General features: G+C 38.9%; 1 long non-coding RNA gene across 2 annotated transcripts; it reads right to left on the bottom strand.

Annotated features, from left to right (window-relative positions):
* Nucleotides 1-394: 394 nt before the first annotated feature.
* Nucleotides 395-21,188, bottom strand: LOC306671046. 2 transcript variants are annotated; one of them, XR_013766567.1, is made up of 4 exons: nt 19,250-21,188; nt 17,258-17,415; nt 11,974-12,009; nt 395-813 (listed from the first exon to the last, which is right to left on the bottom strand). It is a non-coding gene; the product is annotated as an uncharacterized lncRNA (long non-coding RNA). The 2 variants fall into 2 exon arrangements; XR_013766568.1 differs by having other exon boundaries at nt 17,258-17,412.
* Nucleotides 21,189-23,088: the final 1,900 nt, after the last annotated feature.

Here is a 23,088-nt window from a genome sequence, read left to right as displayed (position 1 = left end):
GAAATTGGAGAATATCATGCTAAGTGAGATAGGCCGATCTCAAAAAGCCAAAGGACGAATGATATCGCTGATAAGTGGAGGATGACACATAATGGGGGGGAGGGAAGGGTTAGAGTTAGGGTTAGGGAGGGGGGCAAGTATGGAGGAAGGAACTACTGTATAGAGGGTAAAGAGGGGTGGGAGGGGTGGGGGGAAGGGAAAAAATAACAGAATGAATCAAACAACATTGCTCTATGTAAATTTATGATTACACAAATGGTATGCCTTTATGCCATGTACAAACAGAGAAACAACATGTATCCCATTTGTTTACAATAAAAAAAAAGAAGAAAAAATAAATAAATAAAAAATAAAAATGCTTAAAAAAAAAAAAATGAAATGTGTAATTTAGATAGCTTAACCCTTTCTGTGGATAACAGTCCAAAATCTTAGCACATTAAATTGTTATACAAATTATAGAATTAATTAACTCTGAGACTGGGAAGAGCCGTAGCATCATCTTTGGTGATAAACATGACATGAACTGTCTTGTCTTCCAAAAACAAATTCGCTGGACGTACCGCAGCCTTTCCTGTTGACTGGGATCATCTTCATGCCAGCTGTGATCCGAGTTAGGGGTGGAGCTGGGCACCAATGCAGGGGTCATGAGCAATGCTGTCCCTGCCAGATGACACTACACTGCATGGCAGCTGACTCTGGAATTTGCTGTCTTGAAGCCAATGTGTTTTTCAGTCCTTTGCCTCTTTTACATAGATGGAGTGATCGATGGACGGCTGGGTGATCTCATGGATAATGTGACAAGGAGCTGCCTTCCTGCAGATGGAATGAGCCAAGTGCAAGACAGCTTTCTACCCACCACCACCACCTCAGAAACAATCTTCTTTCCCTTTGCTCCATTGATTCAACTTTTCTACGCCACACAAAACCTGGTTTCTTTCACCTAGATGGGCTAAGTAGCCTGTGGATGTAAATGAGGTCATTTTACCACATTAACCCATATCTCCTATTCTTGTTCTGCTGCTCACAAGAACTTTGGTTCCACCCAGTCCCCCGACATCCCCCCATATATTTCTAGAACTCTCCAGGGATGTCCCACGTGCTCAGGGGCCAAACTGTCACCCTGGTCACCCAGGAACACACAGTTCACTCCCCTGAGGCTCTGTCCAGGAGGGACCGCAGGCCGCCCCATAGAAGACAACCCCTGTGGGGATTGTTTCCTGCATCCCAAAGTTTCTCATCCTCCAGGCACCAGAGTAGAACAGCAATCAATGCAAAAAGGGTGAAAGAGGTGACTATCCTCCCGAGTTGTTGCCTCTGCCCCAGGCATCCAAAACTTACTGCTTGTGTCTATAGACTCCCAAATATCCCACACAAACTGCTTATTGAGGTATTACTTATTTGAAAATCAGTATGATTATCTCCATTTTATAGATTTAAACAAGAAAGCTCACAAAGGTAGGCCCAGTGTCGTCTGCTGGCAGCACAAAGACCTAAACCCACCTCCAAAGCTTGCTGGTCCTGTTGCTTTTCTGGGATTCTGTCAGTTCTAATTTTTTTCTACCTCTTAAACTTATCAGATCTAATCTGTGCCCTAAATTTTTTGGAAAAGTGAGACAGCAAGTGTCTTATTTCTATCTAATCTTTTATAAAAATAAATATGTTGTAGTGACCTACAAAGCTTTAATTGGCTAAACATTTCAAACCTTTAAGGAAAATGTAATCTCTCTGCCTACTTGAATTATTCCAAAGTTTTAAAAGGTGTAGAAATTGTCACGATTATTTGACAACATAGCAGAGCTCTGATGCAAAATCTTACTAATAATGAAAACAAGAGAAAATGATAGACCAATTCTCATCTACAATAGAAATTAATGAAATCATACATTAAATGATAGCAGATTTAATCACACATACAATTAAGAGCATAAAACACCCACATTAAAATATGTTTTATTCTAAAAATAAAAAAAATTTATTGGAGGAAAAAAAATGAACATTGTGTGTGTCTGTGTGTGTGTTGTGATGGAAAACTTTACTAAAATCATCATGGTGGTTGCTATGGGCCATAGAATTATAGGTTTTGTTTTCATTTCTCTCATTCCTGGTAAACCATCTGGAATAGAATAAGATCTTATTGATAAGAATAAATGAAAACATAACATACCTAAGTGATATTTAATAAGAAATCTATAGTACTGATTTGAAGCAAGTTGTCAAATTCCTGCAAAAGGGATTCTACTAATTCAGGAGTCCTTATAGCAAAATTAATTGCCAGTTCTCTTCAAAATAATCTAAAAATTTAATAAAACTTCAATGCAAATTTCAGTGAAATATTTTGAAACCTATAATATTGTATGGTTCCACTTAGGCCCTTAGAATCCTCAAACTCCTGGAGAGAGAAAGTAGGGTGGTTTCCAGGGGCTGGGGGAGGCAGGAAACAGAGTCGTTACCTAATGGATATGGAGGGTCAGTTTTGCAAGAGGGAACAGTTCTGGACACTGGTTGCACAACAAGATGAATTTCCTAAATACTACCAAACTGTACACTTAGAAGTAGTTAAGATGGTATATTTTAAGTTGTGTGGTTTCTACCTCGATTTGAACTTTTAAGAAATTTTTTCACATCCCATGTTTTTGAGGATCTTAGAATTTTTTAAATGTCTTAATATATTTATTAATATGTTATAGTTACACATAATAGTGGGGTTCATTTTAACATATTCATAAATGCATATAATATAATTTGCTCCATTTCCTTAGAATGTTTTAATCATAGGATTGAAAAACATCCACATTCTTTTGATAGCTGGCTTTAATTGGCTTTCATGGGGGATTAAAGCTTGAGATGGGGATTCTGTGAAACGACAGAGAAAGTATTCTCAGGAAGGGAGAGAGTGAAGAGGGAGAGAGAGTGAGAGAGCAAAAGAGTTGGCAGGAAGTGGTCTTGGCTGGAGTCTCTTGGCAGCCTGAGCCCTCACAGCAACAGCCACAGATTGGTCCCACCTTGAGAAAGGGGGGTGGCCTCTTGTGACTCCTGCCAATCAGCCAGGCCTCAGGGTGCCCCACTGGTGGTGACAGTGGTGGGAGGGGGGATTCATTTCCTAGGTAGATGCTCCCATTCCGTCAAGGGCAGCAGCTGAGAGGCATTAGAAGCCAACCCAGCAGCTAGCAGTGAGTGCACAGGCCCAGTGAAGGGGATCAGGTAGGACGGTGTCGCCTTTTGAACCAAGTTTGAATTTCAGGTGAACGAAGAAGCAATTTTTAGTATAAATAAGCCTTGTGCAATATTTATTCCAAAATATTTACATAGATATTTAGTATTATATTTCATTATATTACATATTCTATAGTCTATTTTGTTTTATTTATAGATTATAACTAAAAAGTGTTTGCTGTTCATCTGAAATTCCAACTGAAGTGGATGTCCTGTATTGTTAGGTGCTCAATTTGTCAATCTAAGTTGGGGCCCCAACATCATCCTCTCCAAGATCCTGAGCTCTGTTAAGGTAATGACTTCATTTAGATTTCTGACAACTCTTTCAGAGTAGTATTTTCCTTAACCTTACAAAAAAAAAAAAAATACAGAAATTCATACAGAAATAAGTAGACAAAGCAGAATATAGACTCAGACATGGTCTCTCAGAATGCACAGTAGTCACTCTGACTGGAACCCCTCGATCCTTTTCCACCATCACACCATGTCATCTGACCAGGGCTTAGTCAAGGAGACGAAATACCAAGCAGAAAATGATTTATATGAATCCTAAGGGAGAGAGGAACAAATCCCCTCCTCACTCTCCCTCCAACAGGCATCTGGTGCCTGTTGCTCTCTGCAACTTGCTCTCTGCACTTGCAGGGGGTACTAGTGTCCTGCTTAAGGCAGTGTGGCTTGGGACCAACAGAGATAACAATCTGAAATTCAAGAACTGAACTAGAAACACTCTCAGGTCCATGACCGAACAGGGCTCCCTGTTTCACTGGGGGATAAAGAGCCTTCTATAAAGTCAGGTCCAAATTCAGGAATAAGCTTTGTAGTAAACAGACAAGAACGTATCTGTTGGAAAGGGTTGCAACTGAAAACAACAATAAAATCAGTATAAAATAACAACTCCTGAATTAGGATTCATATTTTAGTCTAGCTAGAATTTAAATGATTTCTTAGAGGTGCTAATAGCCTTACTTAGGCTTACACATGTAAGTAAAATAACGTATGTACCTTCCATCCTTTCTTCCAAATGTTCTTAGGGATCTGATTTACGTATAGATAAAGCTACAGATAGACACATAGATACTGAGAGAGAGAGAGAGAAGAATTGAGATAGGTCACAAAGGAGATCTACAGAATTACTTAAAGCTTTTGGGTACCTGAATTATTAACTCAACTAAGCAGACAACAATAATGAATGGCATAGAAAAGTGCCAATCAAATGTCATGCCTCCTTCTATTGTAAATGAGAAATTTAGGTGCCATAGTATATTTGCAACTGATTTGAGTTGAGTTTGTTGTTATAGTATTTGGGTTTTAGGGTGTTTTTTTTTTTTTCTTGTCATGGTTTTTGGTGTGTGTGTGTGTGGTGTGTGTGTGTGTGTGAATATGTGTGTGTGTGTGTGAATATGTGTGTGTGTGTGTGCGTGTGCATGTGCGTGCGTGCGTGTGTGTGTGTGTGTGTGTGTGTGTGTGTGTGTGTTATGGGGAATTGAGCCCAGAGCATCTTACATAATAGACACAAGCTCTACCACTGAGTTGCATGCCCAGCCCTTTTTTAAAATTTTATTTTGAGACAGTAATTCGCTAAGTTGCCTAGGCTAACCTCAAACTTGAATCTTCCTGCCTCAGCCTCCCAAGTAGTTCTCTGCACTACATATGATTATATCACAGGTTTTTTTTTTTTTTTTTTCATTAAACATAAGACATATGAGGGCAGAGACTTTTTCTGTGTTATTCCCTGATGGTTCTGAGTGCCTAAAGCAGTCTTTGGTATTAACACTCAATACATATTTGTTGAATGAATGAAATTTCAATTTATAAATAAGCAGAGAACATAGAAACATGTCAGATCATGATTACACACAATTCAATGGAAAAGTTAATAACTTAATAACTGGAAACTGCAAAAATGGAGGGAATATTTCCAAAGAAGTGCAATTGCCATTTCAGCTTAATCCAGCAAGCAAAATTTCTTTATCAAATAGCATTGTTCCAAGTGATGGGGGGATGCAGATGAAGACAAATCAATCTTTTTCTTCACAGAGAACCATTCACCATTCTCTGGTTAAGGCTTTGCTATGGTCTGAATGTTCTTATCTCCCCAAAATTTATGTTGACACCTAACCCCCCAAGGGATAGTATTAGACATAGGACCTCCGATAAGTGATTAGATCATGAGTGGAAGCCCTCATGAATGCGATAGTGTCCTTCTAAAAGGGGCCTAAGGAAGCATTGTCCACCCCTTCTATCATGTGAGAAGCACTGTCTATGAGGAATGGGACCTTACAAGACAAGGAATCTGCCAGAGCCTTGATTTTGGGCTGCCCAGTTTATTGCTCAAAGTCTATGAGCAATAAATTTCTAATGTTTATAAGTTACCAGTGGAAGGTATTTTGATATAGCAGCTCAAACCAACTAAGTGCCTTCACAGATGAAGAACATCACTGAAACCAACTTGATGGTAAAAAGCTTCAGACATAAATTCTGTCTGATCTTCAGATAGTTCATTTCTCACTCTAATTTACAAAACAGTCCTTATGGTTTCAAATTGTCCTTCTAGATTTTACCTGGTCTGCTTTCTCAGAGTAACAAGGATATAGAATTAATAAAAATGCCTAATATCCATCAGGACAGTTCATGGGGAAAAGTTTCCTCCACTTCCATACATTCATCCAAGGTCACCTTTTGAAAAATTTGGGACTGTCTTGGCCTAAGCTGTCCCTTCAGGCGTGCTATCACATGGAACCATGTTGCCACGTGTCCACTCTTTCCTCCATCATCCATTCACTCCAACCAGTACAGACAGCCTGGCCATCTGTTCATCTCTAATCATCTAGAGAAAAACCCCATCTTTTCTTTACAATGTCATGGTAAGCCCCTTGAAGCATAGTGATTCATATTTATGAGTTTCACAGTACCTGGAAGTCTATTCAATAAAATTTTCCATAGCTATGTCTCCTCTGAATGCAGGGGAGCAAAATCCAGGCATCTCCACGGGCCTCAGTCCAAGCCACCTGCAACTGGGCTGCTTGTCAATTTGCCCAGGGCTCAGACACCCAACACCATCCACCGTCTACACAGAGGTGCCAGAATCTCCTTCCCTGGTGTGTGCTGCAGGTCTGAACTCACTCTGATTTTCCTAATCTCTCATCTTACTATCTCTTATTGTATGCCTCCCCAACCTCCAGTTTGTATATAAAATCCTTTTCCCAGGATTGCTTTTTGTCTAGGCTTCCAAAAGATATTTCAGTCTTTGCACTAAATTCTTTTTAAATATCAAGCTTTTTTTCCTGTGCAATATCCTTTTTGTTATTGTTTTGCTTGAAATTTTCTATTTCATTCTTAAAATCAACAGTGAGCATTCACCTATGGTTGGCATGTGCTTGTGAGTTGTTTTGACTTTTGTTTGGTTTTCAGACAGTTCCATTTATGGCCTTCCCCCACCATTTTTCAATTTGGATACTGGCTTCATGTTTTAAAATATAATTCACTTAAATAACCTTGACCAAGAGCCAGTGAAGTCCCTGCCATTCCTCTGGGGAACTGGTCAAGGGAGATATTCAAGGAGGGAAGAGTGGCAGGATCTGATCCCAGTCTACTGGGGTAGATAGACAAATAACAATAGTGAAATACCCTGTACACCATATTTTACAGGCCATGATGATGTCAGGAGAGGGAAGACCCAGCTCTCCCAGGGGTATTACAACAGACGTCCAGAAAGAGACACCTGAGAGCCAACAGAGATCATCAGGTGGTTCTGAGAGGTAGAAGGAACTAAGACCGAAAGGATTGGGTTTGGTGGGGCCCATGAGTCAGGGTGTGTTTTTTCTTTATCCTGTAGCTGTCAATTCCTAAGTTTTCAGAATATGAAGTTTTTAAAAATAAAGATATACATATATACACACACATATATATTATGTGTATGTATTCTATATAATATATATTATATATTATGTATATTTAGTCCATATAATATATAAAAATATATGTGAATATGTATGCATATATATACATATATATTTATATGTATATATTCTAGGACCTCCTACATGAAAATGATTACATTTTTAATATCCTATGATTTAGAAAATATACATGAAAACAGATACAACAAACCATGTTTTAATTTATTTATTTGCAAGTTACAGTCTCTACAAGCATTTGATAATGTTTGGAGTCTAGAATGTGCTAATGTCCCAGCCACCTTCCCACCTCCTAAGATGCCCAGGCCCTCAGGGTAGGGAACCAGAACACTTCCCCATTAGAGTTTTAAGTAAGGCAGGAATCAGACATGCTCTCTGTTTTAAAAAGTGTTTTCTGATAGGTGTAAAAAAATGGATTGAGTGAGGAAGAATCTGAGATAAAAGAAATCAGTTACTGAAGCTACTAAATTTCAATGATAAAACCTGAGTGCAAAATTGTGTATGTATGTATTTACGTAAGATATGCACAGTAGCTCTATGTATTACCCTAATGATTCAAGTTTATTTTTCAAACTCTTTTCATTCTTTTTTATTCCTATAAATACTGATATTAGCTACTTTATGAAAGTCTACATTTTTTAAATGTCTCTATTTTAATTGGTCTTTCATCATAAAAGAGATGTTAAAATTTTGATCTAACCCTTTGTTTTCTTCTAAATACAAATATGTGTATATATATGTGCGTGTGTATGCATGTATTTGAAAAATATACATTCTATAGGATAAACTAAGTTTCTAAATGATGGTTTGAATGTACTTAGTAATTCTTAAAGATTACTAAAACTAGGCCAGGCACAGTGATGCACCCCTGTAATCCCAGCAGCTCGGGAGGCTGAGACAGGAGGATCACCAGTTCAAAGCCAGCCTCAGCAAGCGCAAGGCACTAAGCAACTCAGTGAGACCCTGTCTCTAAATAAAATACAAAATAGGGCTGGGATATGGCTTAGTGGTTGAGTACCCCTGAGTTCAATCCCTGGTACCCAAACAAAAAAAGAAAAAGATTACTGAACTCAAAAACATTAAGATGGAACAATATGTCTTTTATAACCTAGATGAATTTTTTTCCAACTTTAATTGCATCTATTTGAATTAAGGACTACATGAAATTCTCTTGGATTTCCCACCACTTCTGGCTTCTATAAGAGACATATATACACTTTCTCTATATCATTGAAGCATGTAAGTTTAAATATATTTTAAAAACTATTAGGGGCTGGGGAGATAGCTCAGTCGGTAGAGTGCTTGCCTTACAAGCACAAGGCCCTGGGTTCGATCCCCAGCACCCCCCAAAAAATTGTTATATTATTAGGCATGAATAATTCAGATTTGAGTTTTCTTGAGTAGGCCAATAGGCACAGAAATGCAAAAAATAATATTTCTAAAAACTATTTAACCCTCTTTTCAGTCCAAGGGCTTTGAAGTTAACCAAATGATGAATCCAGTCTGATTCCTTTTTTACATGGACCAGTCTTCTTCCTTCTGCTGCCTGCAGCTCAGGTTTTCGTTATCAAGAAGTTTTTGGAAAAGGAGAAATTTTGCAAGGATAATTTTGCTGTTTAAAGAACAATGGCTGAATTAGTTAGTTTTATGCCTACTGAAATCCAAATGCCCAGTAGATTGCTAATTATTTTCTCAGTACAGGAAATGTGCAAAGTGAAAAACAGAAAAGGATCAGATTTTATGATATATGTTGGTTATCTATTGTATCATGACCCTGACTACCAAAAAGCCAAAAGACTTTGTAGTTGATGTTTTGTTAAGCTTCTGGAGAAGGAGCCCAGATGAGGGATGATATAATAGAATCTATTCTTCACTCATAAATCCCCACCCATTCAGGCAAGAATAGACCCCTAATGTTTGCATTCTTTTAAGTCATCCCTTGCCTAAAGTTCACCCCTTCCTGAAATTCAGCTCAACTGTTTAGCACATGTCGACCCTGCAGTAATGAATTGGCACAAGCCTAATTCTTATAATGATTAATGGAGCTCCTCAGATGCAGCCTATTATTTCATCCAAAGTTAAAAGAGTGATTCATCATTAATCACTATAAGAAATGGGCTCAGTGATTCATAATTCTAAGCCAGCCCATTTCCTTGCGGGTTCTGTTTGCCTTTTGTTATTCCAGAAGTGCCACAGTTCACAGCCTCTTGCTGCCTGCATTCTGATGTGAACATTTTCTGATTAATTTCCTTTAAAAAGTCACAAACCCCAAGGATATTTACTTATAATCCCCCAAACCTCTGAAGAATCATAATACTTCTTTCAGATACCAACGCTCTTCTGGATCCAAAGACCCTCAGTTTACCCACCTGAAAATAAAATAAGAGACTGAACCTATCGATCACAAATCAATAATCCTCATGGCTACCTTTCGTCCCCAGCAAAGAACACTATTTGGAGTGGGGCCATTTTGATTAAAATTTGCCTACCTTTTCACTGCTTTCCCTCAGCTCTTCACCAGTAGCCAAGGAAGAGCACCAACACAACTGGGCTGTACCTCCCAGGTGCTGGCTCAAGGTCACTTCAGACCCACTTGCAAAGGAATCAAATGGTATGCTGTTACTCCCTCCATGTACACAGAAACAACATGTATCCCATTTGTTTGCAATAAAAATAAATAATAATTTTTAAAAAGGAAGTATAACCGTTCTCCACATGGAAACTTACATTATATCATTTGCCAAGCTCATGCTATTTTCTCCAAAGTTCTCTATCTTACATGAGGAATTTGAAACTCCTGTACTTTAGATGAAGGAAATGAAAGTCTTCACTAAAGCATACCACCATTGCCTGCCTTTCCTGGTAGCAGGCAGTCCTTGCATAAGACCTAAGGCTTCACCGCCCCCATGGAGCTCAGGAAAGGAGCCACCTCTTTGTTTTCTCTGTCTTTTCCTCCTCTTCCTCCTCCTCCCCAACTACCTCTGTCCTCCTCTCTTTCCTCACACTTCTCTTTCTTTCCCCCTCCCATTTTCCTCTTTTCCCATTTTCCTACACTTTTAGGAATCTGGAAGTAGATCCCAGATCATAACTTATCCCAGAAATGACGTTTTGGAGTAAAGAGACTGGGAGAGGCATGGAGCTTTTCACTGTGGTCCGTGATATTCTCTCAGGAAGCGACAATTCACAGCCAGGGCAATTAGTCAAGAACACAAAATAAAAGGCATCCAGGTTGCAGTGCGGAAAGCAAAACTGTCTCTACTCACAAATGGCATGATCTGGTACACAGAAATCCCTAAGGAATCTACTAAAAAAGAAAAAAAAAAGTAAAAATGAAAAAGTAAAACAACAATGAATGAATCCAGCAAAGTTTCAGGATACAAGATAAATATTTTAAAAAATTGTTTTCCTTTGTAACAATGAACTAACAAAAAAGGAAATTATAGATGATTATAGCAGCTCAATTCACCACAGCTAAACTATGGAACCAACCTAGATGCCCTTCAACAGATGAATGGATAAAGAAAATGTGGTATATATACACAATGGAATATTACTCAGCCTTAAAGAAGAATGAAATTATGGTATTGGCAGGTAAATAGATGGAGCTGGAGAATATCATGCTAAGCGAAATAAGCCAATCCCAAACAACAAAAGGCCGAATGTTTTCTCTGATAAACGGATGTTGATCCAGAATACAGCAGGGGATAGGAAAGAATGAAGGAACTTTGGATTGGGAGAGAGGAGTGAGGAGGTAGGAAAGGCAGTGGAATGAGACATTATTTCCCTATATACATGTATGATTACGCTACCAATGTGACTCTGTACCATGTACAGCCTGAGAATAAGAAGTTGTGCTCCATTTGTGTACAGTGTGTCAAAATGGGTTCTACTATCATGCATAACTAATTTAGAACAAATTTTTTAAAAAGGAAAACAATTCCATTGACCAACAAGAATAAAACACTTAGAAATAAATTTGACAAAAACATGTAAAACATATACTTTGAAGTTATAAAACATTGGCCAAAATTTAAAACTAACTAAATAAAAGGCATTCTATGTTTATAGATTGGAAAATTTAAGACTGTTGTTTAGATGAAAATACTCCCCCAAATGGTCTACAGATTCAATGCAATCTTTCTCAAAATCCTTGCTGACGTTTTTGTAGAAATTGATCCCAAAATTCACATAGAAATTCAAGGGACCCTGAAAGGTCAAAACAATCTTGAAAAGGAAAATCAAGTTAGAAGACTCACACTTCCCAATTCCAAAACTTATCACAAAACTATAGTAATGAAAGTAATGTCATACTGATATTAGATAGACACACTGATCAGTGCAGTAGATTGAGAAACTCAAAATAAACCCTCACATTTACAATAATTGATTTTGACAAGAGTTTTTGAACAAGTAGATGAGGAAAACACAGTCTTTTCTTAAATGGAGCTGGAACAACTGGCTATCTATTTGAAAATAATAATGATAATGATACTGATAATATAGGCCACTTCCTCACAGGGTATGAAAAAGTCAACTCAAAATGGACCAAAGACTCAAGACTTCTAGAAGAGCAATTAGGAATAAATCTTTGGAACTTTAGGTGAACTACTCTTTTCTAAAAGTACTACCAAATGAAAAGAAAAAGTAAAATAAATAAACTGGACATCCTAAAAATTTTTTAAAAAATGTGCTTCAAAGCTATCATAAAGAAAATAAAAGCACAAATGTTTGCAAATAATATATCCAATAAGACACTTGTATAAAGGACACATATGAAGAACTATTAATTCTATAATAGTAAATAGGGCCTGGGGGCAGGGTAGCTCAGTGGTAGAGTGCTTACCTAGCATGTGTGAGGCCCTGGGTTCAACTGCCAGCACTGTAAAAAACAAAAACAAAAAGATAAATAACTAACCCAATTTTTTTAAATGGGAAAAAGGTCTGAGAAGACATTTTTCCAGAGAGGATATTAAAAAAGGTCAATAAGCACCTAAAAAATGCTTAACTTTATTAGTCATCAGACAAATGCAAACCAAAATCACAATGAGATTATCACTTTACCCCCCTATTATGGTTGAAATCTAAAAGCATTGTGGAGAATGTGGAAAAATTGAAAACTTCTCTATTGGCATGAAACCACTTCGGAAAATATCTGTTAATTCCTCAAAGTTTAAGCATATATTTAAACATAAGATCATGTTACCATATGAACCAGTAATTACACTCCTTAGGTATATACCAAAGAGAAATGAAACATAGATACACAAAAGTACTTATACATAAATGTTTATGACAGCATTACTCCTAATAAAAAAAAATCAAACAATTCACATGTCTATTAACTGATAAATGGATAAATAAAATGCAAGCTAAGACATGAAAATGTTATACTAAGTGAAAGAGGTCAATCAAAACAACCATCCACCTATATTAAATGCCCAGAATAGGCAAATCCACAGGCAGAAAGATTAATGGATCTGAAAGAGGAGGAGGAGAGTGATACATGAGGGACTGGGAAGCAATGGCTACACAGTATGAGGTTTCCTTTTAGGGTAGTGAAAGTATTGATTGTGGTGGCAAATGCACAAACCTGAGTGTACTAAAAGTCATTTGATTGTATATTTAAATGAATGGATTCTATACTGTGTGAATTATATGTCAGGTTGTCTATGAAAAAAAAAAATTTAAGAACAATTTTTAAAAGTCATGACTTGAAAGTTGTGTACCTTCAAAGCTTTTAAGAAGACAAAGAAACTTCAGAGTATCAAGAAAATTTAATACATCATTTGCAGTTCTGATGTAGTTACTAGTGCTGGGATTTTCTCAATAATTTTGACCATTCACTTGCTTTATTTGTATTATTTTTGTCTATGCCAACAGATAGTGATTAATAAAATAGCCATCAATGGCTCAAAGGTTAGTGCCTGGTAAAACATGGACAGAGTCATGACCTTTGTCATCGCTAAACACTGTCATAGTCATTACTCAAATTGTTCTGTACAGTTAAAATATTTAAAGTCCACCACCCTTCCAGTTAAATTTTGTTAGTCTTTTTTTTTTTTTTTTTTTTTTTGGTCTTTTTCACACTGGGGATTCAATCCAGGGGCATTTTACCACTGAGCCACATCTCCAGTCCTTTTTGTTTGTTTGTTTTCTATAAATTCTGTTAAAATCTAGGGAAAAAATTTTAGAAGGGGACCTTTGGTCAGGTATAACAGTTTCTTATCCCTACACATACAATAGTGGGATTGGTGCCTCTGAAGAGTGAAAGGAGAGCTAGCACAGGGCGTCTCCCATTTTTCAGGCTTAACTTATCCCTTCCCTGAAAAAAATTAGATCACAGGCAACTAATATTATTCAACTCACCAGAATAGTATATTTTAAAAATATCTACATGTTTATCATCCCCTTAAAAAATGTCATTTTATCCATGGTGACAGAAACTAGCCTCTCAATACCCTTTATCCCACTTTTTCCTTAGGAAGCTGTGAACCGGGCTGGGCCGTCTGATATACAATACACTCTGACCTTGCCCTGCAGGTAGGTGCAGTCACGTGACTAAATTCTGGCCAATGAGATAGAAGAGTGAGCGTGTGGTTTACAAAATCTCCCTTCAAAGAGAAAGACTGTATCCTTTCCCACCCTTCCTATTTCCTAATGGCAGAAACGTAGACATTAGACTGCGCCTCCAGCATCCATTAAATCCCAAGGCAGATTGACTACCTCACTCTGTAAGTTAGAGTCACAAGAAAACAGGAATCTGGGTCTCCTTGATGCAATTCTTGGAATGATCAACTTCCAGACTTTAACATAAGACAGAAATAATTTTTTTTTTTTTTTTTTCCCTTATTGAAATCACTTGTATTTGGGGTATTCACTCACTGGCAACCAATCCTCAACCTAACCATTAAACTTGGCTAGTCAGTAGTCTTTGGGAGTTCTCAATTCTCTGAAAAGAAAGCCCAACTTTTTAGCCTGAAAGTGAGATCTGAGAGCTGCATAGCAGCTTTCTGGGAAAGACTCAAGTGATCATCAGGCATGTCAGCCATTGTTAGGGGAAAGGGCACAGTATGAGTCAGATTCACAGAGCATAAATAGCCCTGCTAGGCTCTTGCATTTGTATCCCATTTCTCTCTTACATCAGCCCTGTCTTGGAGCAATATGCTCAGTGTTTGGTCCACTTAACATGCCTCACCCTTCACCTCTTCCTCTCTGTCTCTTTCTCTCTCTCAGTCCCACCCCACCCTCCCATTTCCTCTACCCAGAATCTCTCCTCTGCCTCCTCCACTAAGTACCACAGGTTCTTATGTGAAACCAGCTCTGGTTTGAACGTGTCCCCTAAAATTTATGTGTTGGAAACGTAATCCCCAAATTCATTTGTTGATGGCATTTGGAGGTGGGACCTTCTGCAGGTAATTAGGGTTAGATGAGGTCATCAGGGTGAGGCCCCATGTAGGGATCAGTGGCTTTTCAAGGAGAGGAGGAGAAACCTGAGAGCAGATCTCTTTCTCTTGCCTTGTAATGTCCTCCTCCATGTTATGAAACAGCAAGAAGGCCCTAACCAAATGCTGGCACCTTGATATTGGACTTCCCAGCCCCGCCCAGAACTGTGAGAAATACATTTCCCCTTCTTTTTAAATTATCCTATTTGTGGTGTTCTGTTATGGAAGCAGAAAACAGACAAGGCCCAAGTCGGTCTCCCTTTCTCCTGTAAGAATTCTGGCATTCTAACTTACCAGGTTTTTTTCTTTAGTTCTCTATTGTGCTTATTGTTTCAGTTCTGAAGCAGCAATAAGCATTATATCCTGCTTTTAGAAACAAATTATAATTTGCTTAAGGACCAAAATAATTTCTGGTGAATCTTTGCATTCCACCAGCCCAAAATAATAGCTTTACACATACTAGAAAGTCAGTAAATGATTGTCACTGCTGCGAATGGTGTCAATCCCAAAAATATTTCAGCAAATACATAATCATTAAAAGTTTAATCCCAAAGATCCTCTCAAAAATTCTCATCCTTCAGACCCAACCTCCATAGTGGTTTTTGAGAAGATTTACTTTTGGAAGATTTCTCTGAGCCATTTGAGCAAATTTGCCCTGACCACAATTTATGTCTATCTCTACAATTACTTTGTATAATAATTATTTGTTTATCTTTGTTTCCTGATTGCAAACTCCTTAAAGATGAGTATTAGGTCCCATTCGTTTTACAATTGTTTTCACCCAGCCAAGAACTGGCACATAATAGATCCTCAATAAATGTTTGTTGAATAATAAATGAATCATAAATAAAGACAATGGCCCAAGGAGACTCATGACTTTCCATTGAATTTGCTACTTTGCCTTTCAAGCCAGTGCCTGGAGCCCTTTGACCCCAGGTCCCAGGCTTTCAGCCGCTCCGTGAACATTAACTATCCCCTTTGACTCCCACCCAGATCATACCGCAGCCCCCTCCAAAACAACAATGAAGTCCATGTGAAACTAGCCTCCATTCAAGTGAAGCCAAGGAGAAAAGGTTGTTTGTCAAACTTAAAAGACAGATGTTAGCATTTCTCAGTTTCAAACTGAATCCTAACCCTTGTGAAGTTCAAGTTTCATTTCTGCTTGGCCAAATGGAATTTCCTAAATCTATGTAAGGAAAGTGTAAGGGTCTACGTTAGATGTTGAGGACTTTCAGGGTTCTAAGCAATGACCCAATTTTATATTGGTGATTAATATATGCATCTCTTTTTCTTTGAAGAGCACAGGTTTTACATTTCCATAAAATGAATGTATCTTCGGCTATGCTCTTGGCAAAATGTTCAATATGTTGGTCAGTATCCATATTCAAAAAACAGGCAGAGACAATTCCCAGGACCTAAATGTTACTAAGTTTCTTTCAGAGGAGAAGGTTCTGAGAGGCAGACTGGGGGTGGAATATGAGTAGGCTCTGTTCTTTACCAACTCTGATTCATGCCACCTTAGGGAAATTGCTGAAATCCTCCATGCCTCTATGTCCCTGTCTGGAACATGGGTTAATGGTGTTGCCTCCGATCTGCCTCCCAGGAGTGTTGCAAGGTTTAATGAGTTAATAATACTTGAAGAGCACTTTGAGCTTCGGATGAAAGTGATACCCAGAACAAAGTGTGGTGGTGATTATGCGTAATTAAAAGCGCCAACAGAAATGTTGGTCTGAGTTAACCCCCAATGCCACCACAACAAAACTCAGACATGGCCTAGAACCAGTATGCAAATCTTTATCACTTTTCCTAAAAGGGAATTTTAACCTGATTGCATGATTACACTAAACTAACTTTCATGTTTCATATGCAGAGCCCTTAAAAATCACTATGGGTAAACCTCTATTTCATTATCACCCTGAGGTCACTATCCCAACCCATAGATCATGCTAACCATGAGGGTGATTCTCACCAAGTCCTCTGAGCTTTTAAAAATAGTCATTTTTAATTTTTTATTTTATTTTATAGAATTGTTTAGTGCATTACAGTTGTATATCACAGTGGGGTTCATTTTGACATATTCATAAATGCATTTAATATAGTTTTCTCCATTTTAATCCCAATACTACCCCTGACCTTCCCTCCTCCCTCAGGAACACCAAGAAGATCCACTACCCTCAAACCATTCTCCCATGTGATACTGGAATCCCAAAACTCCTTTAGTAGAAGAAACTTCTTTCCAAATTATAAAGGAGACTTAAAATGCAAATATTCCCGAAAGTATAAAGTAGGATGCTTGGCCTTCAAATTAAATCCACACTATGTAAATGGAAGCAAATCTCACTCTCCACCCAGCACAGGTTTAAAAGAGAAGAAAGAACAAATGACCTTGAAATGCCCTGGGGAGGTGAAGTTTTCCATAATAAGAGGAGAGCAGAGTGCCAGAAGGAAACACTCAAATCCCAAATTCAGACACAGCCTCCCGCACCATAGACTGCAAAACAGAGGAACTCCCTCTTCTTACACCAGAAAATGGCCTGTGCTCACCCCACCCTATGGAACAGCACAGGCATCACGTACTAGAAACCCTCAGGAGGAAAACAGCCACCAGTGCTGTCCCAGCTTGTTTCTGAGGGCAAAAAGGCACAGCGCCCTGAGAGCTCATCAAACATAATCACACTTACTCACCACACTTCTCCCAAATGACCATATACACTGGGTTTTTAATAGCGGCCTCAGAGCACTTCAGCAGTGTAAAGTGCTCTTTTTGCTAGTCAAGTTGATGTCTGAATTGAAGAGAAGAGTAGGCAGGGTTCACAGGATCCTGCAGGGTCCATGTGGGTCTGCTAAGGACATGAAAAATCAACATTACCAATACCGTGATAGGGGAGAGCACCAATAATGGACTGTCACATCCAGAGAAACAGGTGGCCCGGTGGCCATGAGTAGCAATGGGGTCTATGAGGGGAGGCAACCAAAAGAGAAGCAGCAATGACCATCTTCACAGATGCGAAGCACTTTTGAGGGAGAGAGGGAACTCATTTCATCTGTATTATTCCAAAACAGACCCAGGCCCAAAGACCAGTGTGGGAACACATTTTAGTTCAATAGAAGAGCCTACTTAACAGTCAAACCCACCATCATTTGCTAAACCCAGGCACAGGTAATGGAGCATGCTTTAAGTCATGTTAAGGGACATTTTACAATGAGAAGCATTGTTTTATACGAGGGGGAAAGGAAGTGTGAAGTGTTTGCATTACTAGTCACTGTGTCTAAGGAATTCGTCTCTCAAGGCTTCTTTTTCAATGTTTGTATCTCATTTACCACATGGGGTTTAGTGAATCTGGAGATGCCTTACAAAGAATCCTAAGGATCATTTTTCCTATAGAATACAGGTTTTTATCTTTGCATTTTAAAGCAAAGCCATACAAAGGGGTACGGATTCTGATCTGAAGAGGTAGGAGGAAAAAAAACGGAAGAGTGTTTGAGACAGAATGGGTTGTGCTGGCGTTGGCATTCCTGCTGTCTCCTGCAGGTGGCAGCATTTATTTACAGCTGTGGCTTCCACTTTCAATGGCGGCTGGAGGGCGACTGGGTTGACTGAGTGTGAGTTGGGTTGCTTCAATTTTCAGAACATCGAGCATAATCAATTAAAATTTTAATATCATTAGGTAAGTGCCTTTGCCGTGTAAAAAAAAAAATAGGTGGAATTCAGTTCTGCCTGACGAAAGGGGAAGCGGCCTATTGATTATACTCAAGGTCACAGCTCACTCAGACTTTGCCACCACGATCACATTTCCTTACCTAGTGAGACATGGAATCCTTTTTTTTTTTTTCTTCTTGTTGAAACCTACATGAATACATCATGACTGGTGTTTACTCTTCTTTTTTATTCTCAGGTTGATTTTTTTTTTTTTTTTAAGAAAGAAATAAATAGCTAATGCTACACAGTAAAACCCAGAGAAGTTGTAACTAAGATCAGAACACCAAGCTAGTGTTGTTGTTATAAACTAGAAAAAAAAAAAAATCTACATAATGTAATAAATTTCATAACCCATCAAAAATAGAAAGCCAGGTATGTCTTGAAATGCCATACATTCTGATCCCTGTGCTCAGCAGTCTCCATTAATTTATTGATGTGAAACCATAGGAGAGTCTCCCATTGCCATTTGATTCAGTCTTTAAGGAAACACAAAATACACAATTGTGTAAGATTCTCCAGGGCAAGCATTCTCAACCAGTAGATCAGGATCAACCAGTAGGTTGCCTGGTTTACCTGGGGCATGGCCAAGGCAGGGTTACCCACACCCCTCCTGTTCAGCTGAGTTCCCATCCAATACTTTGCAACTGGGAAAAGAAGTCAGGCAGCCCTGCCCCTTTCCTCTCAGGCTCTGTGTGGACTTTGCTGCCCCAGTCCTTCACACTCCACACTCCCCCAAGTTTTCAATTTGGGGGGGAAATGAGATTTGTTCCACTTCTCTGACAGGCTGCCTCCTGCTCAAGGTCAGGAAGCCCCACTCCGTGGGGAGTTTCCAACCCTTATTGTTTGTTTGGCTTCCTGAAACCTGCCTTCAACTCAAAAAAATCAAGAACTGTTTTGCATAGTTGTGGTTTTTTTTTTTTTTTTTCCTTCAATTAAAGAAAATTAGTAAGTTTCATTTTGAAAATTTCACAGCTCACCTGGAGATAACTAGCAACACCAGGGTATCAGGCAGTCAGTTCTGGGAGTGATTTCTTTCAAAATTTGTCAGTAACTGTATGAAAAGAGACAGAGACATGCCCACTCTTTAAAAGTGTATCCTTTCAATACATTAACTAAGGTCTTAATGTATTATTGGAGACATTATACAGAAATCATCAGGTTTACATTGAAAACATGACTTTAATATCAGGCTCCCAGCAGTGAGACCTTGAGGAAGTTAGTGCATTAGTTTTCTAGGGCTGCTGTAATAAAGTGCCACAGATTGGGAGTTTAAACCACAGGAATTTATTGTCTCACAGTCCTGGAGGCTGGAAGTATAAGATCAAGGTGTCAGCAGAGTTGGTTTCCCTAAGACCTCTCTCCTTGTCTTGCAGATGAATGGGTGTCTTCTCCTTGCGTCTTCATATGGTCTTCCCTCTGTGTGTGTCTCTGTCCTAACACCTTATAAGAACACAAGTGATATCAGATTAGGAACCATCTATATGACCTCATTTCACCTTAATTGTGTCTTCAAAGATCCTATCTTTCAATACTATCACATGCTCAGGTACCCAGGGTTAAGACTTCAACATGTAAATGTGGTGGGGAAATCAATTCAACCCATAGCAGTTATTCAACTTGTTAAGCCTTGGTTTACTTATGCATAACATTACATTAACAGTCTCAGAGTTTTTATGAGGATAAACTGATAAAAAGTTATAAAGCACTTATAGAGTTTAGGGAAGACCAGCATCCTCTGTCATCACCAAAAAGGTAATGTTAAGAGGCCAGTAGGCATGTGCACATTCAGCCTGTATGCCCTGCATCCTTGAATCAGAACCACAGTAGGAGGGATGAACAAGGGGAAGAAGAGAGATGAAAACATGATTTCTACCTCCCTCTCCCACTTCCCACACACTGGTAGCTCAGCACAGAGCCTGCTGGAGCCTCAGGAGATTCTACAGAGGAGGATTCATTCACAGGCCCAACTTCAGGGACTCCAACCAAACTCAGGCTCAGAATGAAGGCAAGAAAAGATGCATTTTCCGCCCCTTGAACAAGCTCCTGGCTGCACTCCGGGAGCCTGAGGCTCCTATTCCTGCTAAGAGAGCTGGTGGTAGAGCAGAAAATAAGCAACAGCAAAATGACCCAAGCCCCATGGCTCCCAGGCACATTGTCTGGGATGAAGTTTTAAATTCAGACCTCTCCCGGCAGAGACAAAGGCAGGCCTGTCTGTCCCCGCTTCTCCAGGGAAAACAGCACGGCCATTAACCCAGTCACCCTAGTCGTTGTGACACCTGATGCTGGCATCACAGCGAGTGCTGAAACAGCATTGCTGAGGTAACACAGAGAGCCAACCACGCATAAATGCAGTGACTTCTTGCTGGGGGAGGGGCTGGCAGAAAGCAGCGAAGCATGTGTGCTCCAGAAAGGAAGGTAAACGAAGATCAGCTTGGTACCTAGCTATTTTCTCCTTCACCAGGCCCTCTCACTGACTCTGGTTGCTAATTTATGACACGCAGTACTAAAGGGACTATCTATAGATTTAACATTGACATTTCCTTCATGCAGTAATCCTCTGAATCCCATTTGCTGTAAATTTCTGCAGAATGACAGAAAAGTGACTTCTTTTTTTTTTTTTTTTTTTGTGAACACATTTTAATGAGCTACCTTTTTCCAGTATTTGGGAAAGATTTGAAGATTACATGCCCAAACTTACCTCATTTGGCTTGTGCTTGGGAAGAAAGCTACGGTTTAGGGTCTGGATTACAAATCCTCATACTACCATGGGTGATTTTTTTCTCACAAAAATAAAGTAGGCTATCACAGGCCATAGCAGACTGATTTTTGTGTGACTGGATATGTCAATAGAGCTAGTGTTTTTTGTAGTACTTTGGTACACTACCTGAAATTATATTCAGTAAGAAATATATATATTCCCAAGCATTCAATAAAAGGGTTTTGATATTCTGCATGAAGAAAGAAAAGAGAGAGAGTCCGATGTTTGGAACCAGACACTTACCTAATGAACCCTCCCCGTCTTCCAATGAGGAGCTGAGATATTTTTTTCTCCCCCTTGCATTGTCTGGGATGCTTCTTGTCTGTGTGCCTCTCCTTCCCTGATGTTTCCTGCTGTGGCTCAGCTTCCTTTGCATCACCCTGGCTTCTGACCCCAGCAATGCCACTTACTGCCCCAGCAGTATCATTTGATAACAGCATACAGACCTCCCAGAGATGCTTAAGTCCTAAGTTTTGAAATCTGTGAATACATTGTGGTACATGACAAAGAGGAATTAAGGTTGCAGATGGAATTAAGGTGGCTAATCAGCTGGCCTCCACATGAGGAGATGATCTGAGATTATTCAGGTAATTGCAGGGTGCTCGAATGTGGACGGGGAAGGAAAGGAGTCAGTTTCAGAGTGATGTGAGAAAGACTTAGTTCATGGTTGCTACCTTGAATTCAGAGAAGGAGCTGCAAACCAAGGCAAACTCTCAAGGCTGGAAAAGGAAAAAAGCGGATTCTCCCTTAAAACATCCAGGAATGAAGAAAACTTTGTCAATGCATTAATATCAGCCAAGGAGACCCATTTTGGACTTCTGATCTCCAGAAGTATGAAACCAAAACTTGTGTTCTTTGAAACCACTAAGTTTATGGTAATTTATCATAGCAGCAGTAGAAAATGAATTTGCTACTTCTATTTCCCCTCTAGCATTAGGAGCAGGGTCCTGCTGTTGCTCACCTACAGGTCCTCTGCTATCCTCGATGGCTTCAGGTTTCTCATCACATGTAGAATCTGGCACCCTGGCAGGACCATGGCTCATGCAGGTACCATAAATGCAAACTGATATTTAATCTAAAAAACTCAAATGCCAAAGAGAAAAAACTAGCCTATAATTGGTTACCTCTACAACACAGACACAACAATGCCTAAATGTAATTTTCAAATAGAAACATTCACAATTCATTTCCAATTAAAGAAGGTACATCCATACACTAAATGTAAATGATTTAAATGTTGTATGTTTAGCATCTCTGATCAATTAAAAGATGAAAGTAAATATGAAGGTGAAGACCAATGTGTGAAGAATTTCTGAACTTCCTAAAGTCAAATGCTCACACATTTTCCTTATGTCATGCTAGTCTGTCCCAACATAGACACACCTCATAAGTTTTAACCATGGCATTTTTCCCTATCAGGATTTCATAGGAAGGCTAGGCATGGTGGTGCATGCCTGTAATTCCAGTTCTCAGGAGTCTGAGGCAGGAGGTTAGCAAGTTCAAGGCCAGTCTCAACAACTTATCCAGACCCTAAGCAACTTAGTGAGACCCTGTCCCAAATGAAAACAAAAAGGACTGGGGACATAGCTCAGTGACAAAGTGTCTCTGAGTTAAAGCTTCAGAAACCATGCCCCCCCCCCCAAAAAAAAAAGATTTCATAGGAATATTAGTAACATGATCTCCCTGCCCATTTGGGCAAAAGCAATTTTATGCCTCATGGTTAGTTTCTTTCTTAAAATGACTGTCTTCTAGAGAAAGAAATTTCTTTTTAAAGGAATTAGTTTAGATATTTAATGAAAATGAAGTACTGTACCCCAGGTAGTAACTGCTAAATTAAAGAGCACTTATAAAGGCTTTAAATAATTGTTTCCTTTTTGTACTTTGTTTAAGGATATTATTTGGTTGAGGAAAAAAAATCACCAAATATAATGAAATAGTCCACTTAGGAAAAAGAAATCTACTTCCTCATTCATTTTCACACATCTTCTCTATCTAGTGTGCTTGAATGTACATGAATATTTCAGGATCCTGGTCCAATAGAGTGTGTTAGTTTCCAGT

The sequence above is a fragment of the Sciurus vulgaris genome, assembly GCF_902686455.1.
Source record: "Sciurus vulgaris genome assembly, chromosome: 1".
Classification (NCBI taxonomy): domain Eukaryota; kingdom Metazoa; phylum Chordata; class Mammalia; order Rodentia; family Sciuridae; genus Sciurus; species Sciurus vulgaris.
This window is presented reverse-complemented; position numbering and strand designations above follow the sequence as displayed.